Source organism: Cebus imitator, unplaced genomic scaffold (genome assembly GCF_001604975.1).
Source record: "Cebus imitator isolate Cc_AM_T3 unplaced genomic scaffold, Cebus_imitator-1.0 Scaffold111, whole genome shotgun sequence".
Classification (NCBI taxonomy): domain Eukaryota; kingdom Metazoa; phylum Chordata; class Mammalia; order Primates; family Cebidae; genus Cebus; species Cebus imitator.
In genome coordinates this window covers 2,152,132-2,162,607 of record NW_016107426.1, presented here as the reverse complement: position 1 = coordinate 2,162,607, position 10,476 = coordinate 2,152,132, and the positions used below count along the sequence as shown (strand labels likewise).

The 10,476-nt window shown below is 41.0% G+C and overlaps 1 protein-coding gene across 3 annotated transcripts in view; it reads right to left on the bottom strand.

The window, feature by feature from the left end:
* Nucleotides 1–10,476, bottom strand: part of MAP3K13 (mitogen-activated protein kinase kinase kinase 13) — a 186,953-nt gene that overhangs the window by 145,140 nt on the left and 31,337 nt on the right. The window contains exon 1 of one of the 3 annotated variants that reach the window (XM_017538391.2): nt 5,675–5,893. The exons of the other annotated variants lie outside the window; for them this stretch is intronic. The gene's annotated coding sequence lies outside the window, so the exon portion shown is untranslated. Of the gene's footprint in view, nt 1–5,674; nt 5,894–10,476 lie in introns of those variants that run through there. 3 annotated transcript variants of the gene reach the window in all.

The following is a 10,476-nucleotide window of genomic DNA, read 5'->3' as shown; positions in this document are numbered from 1 at the left end:
AGAAATGCCAGATGTAGGTGATGGGGAGGAAGGCAGCAAATCACACTGCCATGTGTGTACCTATGCAACAATCTTGCATGTTCTTCACATGTACCCCAAAACCTAAAATGCAATAAATAAATAAATGGGGGAAAAAAAATGAAAAGAAAATATTTGGGGAAAAAATTGCATCCATACTGAACATGTACAGGCTTTCTTATTTCATAAACAATATAGTATAACAATGATTCACATAGCGTTTACATGGCATTAGGCATTATAAATAATTAGAGATGATTTAAAGTATACGAGAGGATGTGCATAGGTTATACAGGTTTTATATAAGGGATCTGAACATCCTTGGATTTTGTTATCCCCAGGAGATCCTGGAACCAATCCTTCACCAATACTGAGGGACAATATACATGGAACCTGTAGTAAGGAAAATGAAAAATGCTTTGCACCTTCAGTCACTCTTTGCCCCTCTTACTATGGTGAATTCTGCTCTAATGTGACATTAGCCTAGAGTAACTGCAACAGTTGGCTGGCCAACCAGAGAATATGGGATGGGGTGTAATCACAGCTCTTTGGGCAGAAGGGTTTTCTTTAGTTGTTTAAGGGAAGTGGACCTAATTATATTAATTTGTACCAAAGAGGGGGCTTATTATAGCACTCAAAAATTGTATGTTTTGAAGAGAGACTCAAAGCAACGCTTCCCTAAGTATGTTCCATGCTCCAGATTAATAAAGGATCCTGTGAGCAAACACTGGAAAATGCCGCACAGCCCTCTTACTAGAAACACTAACATATCAAAGGTCCTAAGAAGTTCTTGCAATAAGTAAGTTCATTTCATTGTATTTAATGTACTTTTATGATTAGTGCTTTCAGTGTCCTGCTTAAGTCTTTGCATAACCCAAGATTGCTAAGATATTTTCCTCTTTTTTTTTTTTTTTTTAAGGTTTCTGGTTCTATGTTTAGATCTATGATCCATGTCTATTACAGTTTTGTGTACAGTGAGAGAGGCATGAAACTTTTTTCCCTCCATAAGAAAATCCATTTATTGGCCGGGCACAGTGGCTCATGCCTGTAATCCCAGCACTTTGGGAGGCCGAGGCAGGCAGATCACTTGAGGTCAGGAGTTTGAGACCAGCCTGGCCAACATGGTGAAACCCCATCTCTACTAAAAATACAAAAATTAGCCAGGCATGCTGTCACTTGCCTGTAATCTCAGCTACTTAGGAGGCTAAGACATCTCATCTTTACAACAATCCAATGTTATTCCAATTTAACAAATAAGAAAATGTGGCTCAGAAAGGTTCAGTAACTTGTCCAATCAAGATTGCACAGCTATTAGCAAATCTAGAATTCAAACCTAGGCAGCCTTATTCCACATCTGTATGTATGACTACTACACTAGCTTATAAATTTGGAAAACTCAAGGGCACAAGAACAAAAAGTGTTATCAAATTAATAATAGGAAAAAATTCCATTACTGACAAAGAATATAAAGCGTTCACAGAAGAAAAAGGTATTTATTTTAAATATGAAAAGATGCCCAACCCCTCTCATAATGAAAGAAACACAAATTAAAACTATGATAAAATGGTACAGCTGCTATGGAAAACAGTATGGTGGTTCCTCAAAAAATTAAAAATAGAATTACCATAGGATCCAACAATCCCATTGCTGCGTATATACCCAAAAGAACTGAAGGCAGGATCTCAAAGATATATCTGCACATCCATGTTCATAGAGGCCTTATTTGCAATAGCCAAGAGGTAGAAGCAACCCAAATACCCACTGATGAATGAATGGACAAACAGGATATGGCATATACATACAACAGGATATTGTTCACCTTAAAAAAGAAGAAAATCCTGCCATATACTACATAGTGGATAAGCCTTGAGGACATTAGGCTAAGTGAAATAAGCCACCCACAAAAGAACAATTACCGTGTGATTCCACTTACATGAGACAGCTACTAAAGTGGTCATTCATCGAAACAGAAGGTAGAATGGTAGTTGCTAGGAGATAGTGGGAGGAGGAAATGCAGAGTTGTTATTTAATGAGTATAGAATTTCAGTTTCACAAGACAGAAAAGTCCTGGAAATCTGTTGCGCAAGAATGTGAATATACTTAACGCCACTGAACTGTACACTTAAAAATGGTTACAATAGTAACCATTTTATGTTATATGTCTTTTAACCACAATTAAAAATGAAAATTATTTTTACAAACTTTAACACAAATTTTATTGTAAATTCTAGAAACAAACACTATGCCAAGACCATTATTTAACCTATCAAACTGGCAAAAATCCAAAAGTCTGATGACTCTGTTGGCAAGGATTTGAGAAACAGTACTCTTATAATGGGGGGTGTACACATTAGAATAATCCCTAAAGAAGGCAGTTAGGCAATATTTATGATACCTTTCGATCTATGTAGTAATTCTACTTTGGGGAATTGAATCATATGGATATACGGCATGCATGCATGAAATGATGTATATACAAGGTTATGAACCTCAGCATTATTTATAATAGGAAGATACTGGAAACAACCAAAACGTCTATCAAGAGGTGACTAGTACATCTGTACAATGGAGTAGAAGGCAGCTATTTAAAAATAAGGATGTGGGACTCCATGTTTGGGTCCCCTTCCACAACACTCCCTTTGTGGAAGCCGTCTTTCTCTCTCCTGGATCTCCCCTCTGGAGTTCCTTCCACACTCTCTCATGGAAGCCTGTCTTCCCCTCCTAGACTCCATTTCTCTCTCTGTTCCCTTTCACTCAGTGTGGAAGCTGCTTTCCTCTCCTGGATTCCATCTTTCTGGATTCTCTTACTCAGTGTGAGAGTTAGCTGTTTGTTTCTTTCTCTTTCCTTCTCCTGTTTCTTTCTCTTTCCTTCTCCTGTTTCTCTCTCTCTTCAAATAAACAACTTTCTACAAACAAAAAATAAATAAATAAAATAAAAATAAGGATGTTTTCTATGTACTTACATGAAAAGAGACTCAACATATATTACAAGTGAAAACATTTAGAACATTACGTATAATGTTATGTGTAAAAAGGACAGAAGTAAGAATCTATACTTGGCGGGGTGCAGTGGCTCAGGCCTGTAATCTCAGGACTTTGAGAGGCTGAGGCGGGTGGATCACGAGGTCAGGAGTTCAAGACCAGCCTGGCCAACATAGTGAAACCCTGTCTCTACTAAAAATGCAAATATTAGCCCCGTGTGGTGGCAGGTGCCTGTACTTGGGAGGCTGAGGCAGGAGAATTGCTTAAATCCAGGAGGCAGAGGTTGCAGTGAGCCAAGATTACGCCACTGCACTCCAGCCTGGGGGACAGAGTGAGTCTCCATCTCAAAAAAAAAAAAAAAAAAAAAAGAATGTATTTCTACTTTTCTATTTCCTTACGTATATATCAAGAAACTCTGGAAAGATACATGGGAAGATAATAGCCATGGCTTAGAGACCCTGATGGGAACTGAATGGATAGAGGATTGGCTGGGGTGGGAACTTTTCAGTGTATAGCTTGATATGCTTTGGTCTTGGAAATGTGAATATATCACCTATTCAAAAAATTCCTATGGTTGGGAATAAATTTTAATGACACCAATTGACTTATACAACAATTTACCAAGTGTCTACTACATGTCAAGTAGGCACTGTCCTGGGCACTGACAGTATGGCACTGAATGAGACGAAGTTCTTGCCCTCATAGAACTTACTTTCTAGAGGAAAAGACCAAATATATATCCTACATACGCAACACACACACACAGAGGCATATATGTATTATATGTACACATTTTAAAAATTTATAAAATAAATACTGCCAGGGGGCTATTAAAAAAAAAAGATTAAATTAGGGTAAAGGAAAAAGCAGCCTTGTGGTGGAAGTGGAGTAGCGGTGCCATTTTAGTTAGGGTAGTCTGGGAAGGCCTCTCTGAGGAGGAGCGATTTGAATAGAGACCTGAATCAAGGGTGTGAAGAAACAATGATGGGGAAAAGCTTTCTAGGCAGCAGATGCCCTAAGGCAGGAGCAGGCTTGCTGTGTTCAAGAGAAAGCAAAACACCTGTGTAGCTGGAGCCACCTGAGTGAGAACAATGGCAGGCAAGGATGTAAAACACATGCTTGAAAGCCAGCTCGTGAGGGCTGCTTTGCAGGGCATGAGCAGTGGTCTGGATGGTATAGGCACCCACTGGAGGTTAAAAAAGCTTTCTCAAAGGGGCTTGGTTACGATTCAGCTAGCACACACCTGTATAGCCTTCCAGGTTGTTAAAAGACTGAAATATTTCAAATCCCATGAGAAAATAGCTGCTTCCCTGGTAACAATGTCACCTGTCATGCTGGCTTCTTTCCCAGGAAACCCCGCGGTCCTCCATTCCTTCCCATCAACCAACAATTAAATTAGCAACTTGGCCCAGCAGAAGGTATTGACTTGGAGAAGTTAATCAGCTCAAGAGGCTAGAATCACGAGATTCAGAAAGCTGGAGAGTGAGTAAAGGTTTTCACTTCATTGTAGCCCTAGAGCCTTCTTGGGACAATGGGTCCTGGACTTACATCTCACCAAGATTCAGCTGGGGCCCAGCACCATCATCTGGGCTCCCCTCAGTACAGCAGAAACAAGAAGCAGGCTAGAGAAATAGACTGAGGTCTGAGATGAAGACGGAGGAAGGGGAAACCCAGTGAACGTCTACATAAATCCATCTCTCTTCTGAGCACTCCTCCAGTGATTTGAAAGGCTACTGGCTAACAGCCAGCCTTTAGACCTTTTATTTACATAAAGTCATAAAATTGACATGTACCAGGTTTTTAAAAAATGCACTGTGGTAAAAGGGAACCAGAAAATAACCGTTCCAATACCACATGTGACCTTAACATTCTCATAGCTGCATTAATAAAGTCAATATGTTTGTGTAACAATGTGTGGTTCCTGGATCCTAATCTCGAGATGGAATTACAGCAGCTGAAACACAGCAACTCTAATTTCATATATGAAACTTACTTTACTCACCATAGTACTGGGAATTTAGTCTGAAAAATCCATACAGATGTCAAATCTTAAGAAAACAGATTTCTTCAAAGTTGTATGAAATCTCAGGCTGCTTGCCACTTCTATCTGTTGTACAAAGTTCTCACTCTTTGAAAATACATTCTGCTGCTCTTAAATGTAGGATCCCAACCTCCTGTTACAGGGTATTAAGTTCTACTTTATTCTCATTCATTTAATTTCTTTGAATATCAAAACCTCCAATTTAATGATCTGAGAGACTACTAAATATTTGTTAACATGAATCTGTAACTATGAACCTAAACCAGAGGAAAAGCAACTGGAAAGAACACGAGGAGAAATCTAAGCACTGCTCAGAAACAATCTCCAGGCACTAGATATACACTTGCTTTTATTTTCTAACCATAAACGCTTTCACCCAACATAAGGCAAGATATTAGCGGTCTCTTCACGCACTCAAGACCTGTTTCAGCAGTACACTTGCTGAGACATCACACGGCTTGCCTTTCCATTTTAAGAAGTAAAACAACTGGTGAGTGCTGAAACTTTCTTTTAAGTAGGTCTAATCTGTAAGATTTAGAGCCAGGTAGAAACTTGATTAAATTTTTGATGGAAATTATTCTTACAATCCTTTTTACTTTAAAATGTCGTAATAGTTTTTTAAAAGCTACTTACACCGAGCTGAAGTCTGAACAGACAGCATGGAACTCCCAGCAGTCGACAGTTTCCTCCAGACTAAACTAAACTTTGCTCCCTTCCTGGCTGTTTCTGGATCAGGTTCACACTAATACACATTTACAGCGGCCTTGGAAGCTACCACCCAGCAGAGCGAGGTGGGAGGGTTTGTTAATCTAACTCTTGTTTGATAACAGCCGCTTATCAGCAACTTCTCAAAGGTCGACTTAAATGTGTTTAAAGAGACAAATGTAAGGAAGATTATAGGGAAAGCCTGGAAAATCTTATAATCTCTGGTGGCTGGGCTTTGGTTTCCGAGGGGGATTTCTCTCCCATATGTTCCTGGGGGGGAAAAAAAGGAAAAGGATAGTTCTCTGAGCTTCAAATAGCTTGGTTTTCCTCCTTTCATAAAAATTTCCCAGCTGCCTGAGGTGGCTCACACCTGTAATCCTGCACTTTGGGAGGCCGAGGCGGGCGGATCACCTGAGGTCAAGTGTTCGAGATCAGCCTGACCAACATGGTAAAACCTGTCTCTACCAAAAATACAAAAATTAGCCGGACGTGGTGGCGGACGCCTGTAATCCCAGCTACTTAGGAAGCTGAGGCTCCTTTTTGAAACTCTCCATTTAAAAAACAACTTTCCCTTCCTCCTCAGAATCTATGCATTGTACAATCATGGCAGAAAAGGCCAGAAAGCTGCTTCTCCACTATAGTCCTCCACCATCTCCATTCTCCCCACTCGCTCACTAGTGAAAGGAACAGCACACAGTTCTTGGTAAACATACTACTTTCTGACATTCAAACCACCGGCTGAGCTGCTGGAAAGTGAGAAGGTGGATCCCAATTCTATTATTTGCAAGATAAAATATGACACTGCTTCACCTCCTGCCACATTCCTAAGCTTCTTCCCTTCTGAGCTACGGTATTTCTGCGATTTCTTTCTTTTGTTCGTTCTTTACTTTCTTCCTTTCTCTCTCTCTCCCTCTCTCCTCCCTCCCTCCCTTCCTTCCTTCCTTTCCTTTCCTTTCTTTTCTTTCCTTTCTTTACTTTCTTCCTTTCTCTCTCTCTCCCTCTCTCCTCCCTCCCTCCCTTCCTTCCTTCCTTTCCTTTCCTTTCTTTTCTTTCCTTTCCTTTTTTTGACACAGTCTCAATCTGTTGTCTAGGCTGGAGTGCAGTAGTGTGATCTCAGCTCACTGCAACCTCTGCCTCCCAGGTTCAAGCAATTCTCCTGCCTCAGCCTCCTGGGTGCCTGGGATTACAGATACCCACCACCGTGCCCAGCTAATTTTTGTATTTTTAGTAAAGGTGGGTTTTCACCATGTTGGCCAGGGTGGCCTCAAACTCTTGACCTCAGATGATCTGCCCCCCTCACCTCAGCCTCCCAAAGTGCTGGGATTATAGCTGTGAGCCAGCACGCCTGGCTTTGTAATGCCTACCATTAGCCTTTGAAGCAGCACCCATTTATTATGTACTTACTGCACTAATCACTTTATAAAATTTATCTTATTCTCTCCCAGGCAATAAATTCTTAGTCTGACTGTCTGTATCCAATTTGACCCCTTCACTAACCTGGGGATCTTCTGCAACAAGTACTGTGATAGGCAAAATAATGCACTCCCCAAAGATGTCCATGTCCTAATCCCAAGAATCTGGGAATATGTTACCTTCCATGGCAAGGGGGACTTTGCAGATGTGATTAATGTTAGGACTTTGAGATGGGGAGATTATCCAGAGGAGTCCAACCTAATCACACGAATTCTTTAAAAGCAGTGAACCTTTCCCTCCCAGCTGTGGTCAGGGAGATGTGACATGAGGACTTGACTAGCTCTTGCTGGCTTCGAAGATGGAGGAAGGGGGACTTGGAGGACTGCAGGTGGCCTCTAGAAGCTGGGAAGGGAAAGGAAGCCGATTTTTCCCTAGTGCCTCCAGAAACAAATCAGCCCTAATGACACCCTGGTTTAGCCAGGGCGGTCTTCTGACCTACAGAACTGTAAGATAAACTTGTGTTGTTTTTAAACCACAGAGTTTGTGATAGTTTATGAGAGCAATAGAAAAATAATACAGGTACTTTAATTTCAAGCTCCCTTTAAAATATAATACTCAAGACTGAATAGAATACTCAAATGAAAACTGATGCAGAAAAAAAATGTGGAACCAGCAAATTCCTTAATCTGGATGTTATACTTTTATAAATCCACATCAAGATTATTTCAGATTTTTAGTGCATTATATTCTTAACTTAGTACTTTCCTAAGTCTTTGCCCCATGAGCTACATTAAACTAAGTACCTAGCTCTACCCTCATTTTTATTTTTCTTTCCTGTGTTGGGATCAAACACAAACAGTTTTCCCGAGTGTGAATCCTGGTTCTATCCCTTACTTGCTGGGTGGTTTTAGGTAATTTGGTTAACCTCTCTGGGCTTTAGCTGCCTCATCTGTAAAACGGGCACAACATTTCACCTACTTTTTAGGTAGGATGAAGTGATGTAGCTCATACAAAGTGCTGGGACCTGTGCCTGGAACATAGTAACTGCTTGGTAAATGTCAGTGGCTACTTAAGAGAGGGGGTTTCTTGTGGAAACTGAGGAAGAGGCCAAGATTCATGTCTGGATCAACAGAAAAGCTGTAGAAGAAAGCAGAAGCTCTGGGGCAGGGGTGACCTGGAGAACAGGAGCCACTCCAGATTCTGCTAAAATCCTGGGGATGTGCTGGGGTTTGAGGCTTTCAAGTACATGTGGAAAGGGCTTCAGCTGATCTTAGTTGGATTTCATGGGTCTGAGAACCTCAGTTTCCTCTGGAGTTGCAAAGTGAACACTTGCTAGCAATGAATCAATCTGACAAGATCCCTATTCTCCTGGGACTGACGTTCCAGCAGGAGGGTGGAAAATAGACAAACCAGGAAATTTCAGGGGGTGACAAGTACTGTGATGATAAGAGAACAGGGTGACTGGGGAAAGCTCAATATTCAGGACACACTGAGAAGGAGAGATGTTTGAGCTGAGAGGAATGTGAACTGAGGAGTGAGTGGAGGAAATAGTTTCAAGAAAAGGAACCAGGTGTGAAGCAAGTAGAAAGGAACAGTGTTTCAGCCAAAGGAACAGCCAATGTAAAGGTTTAGAGGCAAGAATGAGGTTGGCTTGCTCAAGAACCAAGAGGAAGAAGGCCAGTGTGGCCAAAGCAGAGAGATCAAGAATCAAATCTGAGGCCCAAAAAGAGTAGTCAGGGGCCCTGTAATTGTGGAGAGAGGTTTGGATTTCATACACTGAGATGCCATGGGAGGGTTTGCAGCAGGCAAAGGACAGAATGTGATTGACAAAGGAACACCTGAACCTCACAGGAAGCTGGTCCTGCCCAAAGCCTCTGCTTCAAGTTTCAGAATCCCCTCAATAACCAGTCTGATCATACCTGGTCCTTCTTACCTTCCGAGTTTTTAACCACTCCTCTACCTCCCAAAGGCAAATAGGCAGTTTTGAGGTGACCCTGAGCCAAGGCAGCAGTCTATGAGGAGGAGAGAGCAAGGGATGCAAAGCCACACACAAGATGGCTCCAGGTTCCTCTTTGTAGCAGGCTGAGTGGTGGCCCCTCAGAAGGAATCCATGTCAAATCCCTGGAATCTATGAATGTGACTGTATTTGGCAAAGGAGGCTTTGCAGATGTGATTAAGGATCTCAAAATGAGATCATCCTGGATTACCTAGGTGGGTTCTAAATCCAATGACATGTCCTTGTGAGAGAACTCCCTCATTCTTTTCTTAATTAATTTTGGAGATGAAATACAGAGCCCTATGTACAACCTCTTTACATTTCACATTTTGGTTTTAGCCCACTTTACCAAACTATGAAGATCATTTTGGCTGTCCCCTGTCATAGTAAGTAAGCTTTTCAGCCAACTACATCTACATAGTTACCACGATTTCACCCAAATTACTAGTAAATAAACATTCAACAGTCAAGAATGAGAATAGAGTTCTATCTGAAATTAAAGCAATCAAAAAAATTAAAAAATAAAAAAGTAAAAAGAGAATAGAGTTCTGAAACATGTTATTAGAAACCTTTAGTTTGATATTGATCCATAAATCAATACTCTTTGGGTATACCTGTTTGATCAGCTACAAAACCGCCTATTCTTATATAGCTTACATTTTTGTAGTTGTTCAAACATATCAGGAGAACAAAATACTTTATAAGTAAAGATATGTCCATAGCATATCAATCTAGTCAAACTCTAATGGAAATGAAGATATAGTTCGTTTGAGCAGGTTTTTTAAATTGTGCTGGCTGGCTCTTAGTGATTATCATTTTCTTTTTTTTTTTTTTTAAGAGTTTACAAACTATCAGTTAATTCTTTTTTCTAGAAGTCTCCTTGAGGTTAAAAGGAAGTTTACCCAAATGGAGGAAATGACATGGATCTCTGTCTCAAAATAGCAGATATATAAGTGGAGGAGAAAAGTAGGGGAACATCAGAAAAGAAAGCATGGCAGAAGGAGCGAGCATCGTGTGCCCTCGGGAATGGAGGAAACCAGGCTGGTCATAGCAGGGGTGGTTGTTGAAAAGTACTGGGAAATTGGGTTGAAACATAGAATGTGCCGGTTGCGGTGGCTCAAGCATGTAATCCCAGCACTTTGGGAGGCCGAAGCAGGTGGATCACAAGGTCAAGAGATCGAGACCATCCTGGTCAACATGGTGAAACCCCGTCACTACTAAAAATACAAAAAATTAGCTGGGCATGGTGGTGCGTGCCTGTAATCCCAGCTACTCAGGAGGTTGAGGCAGGAGAATTGCCTGAACCCAGGAGGTGGAGGTT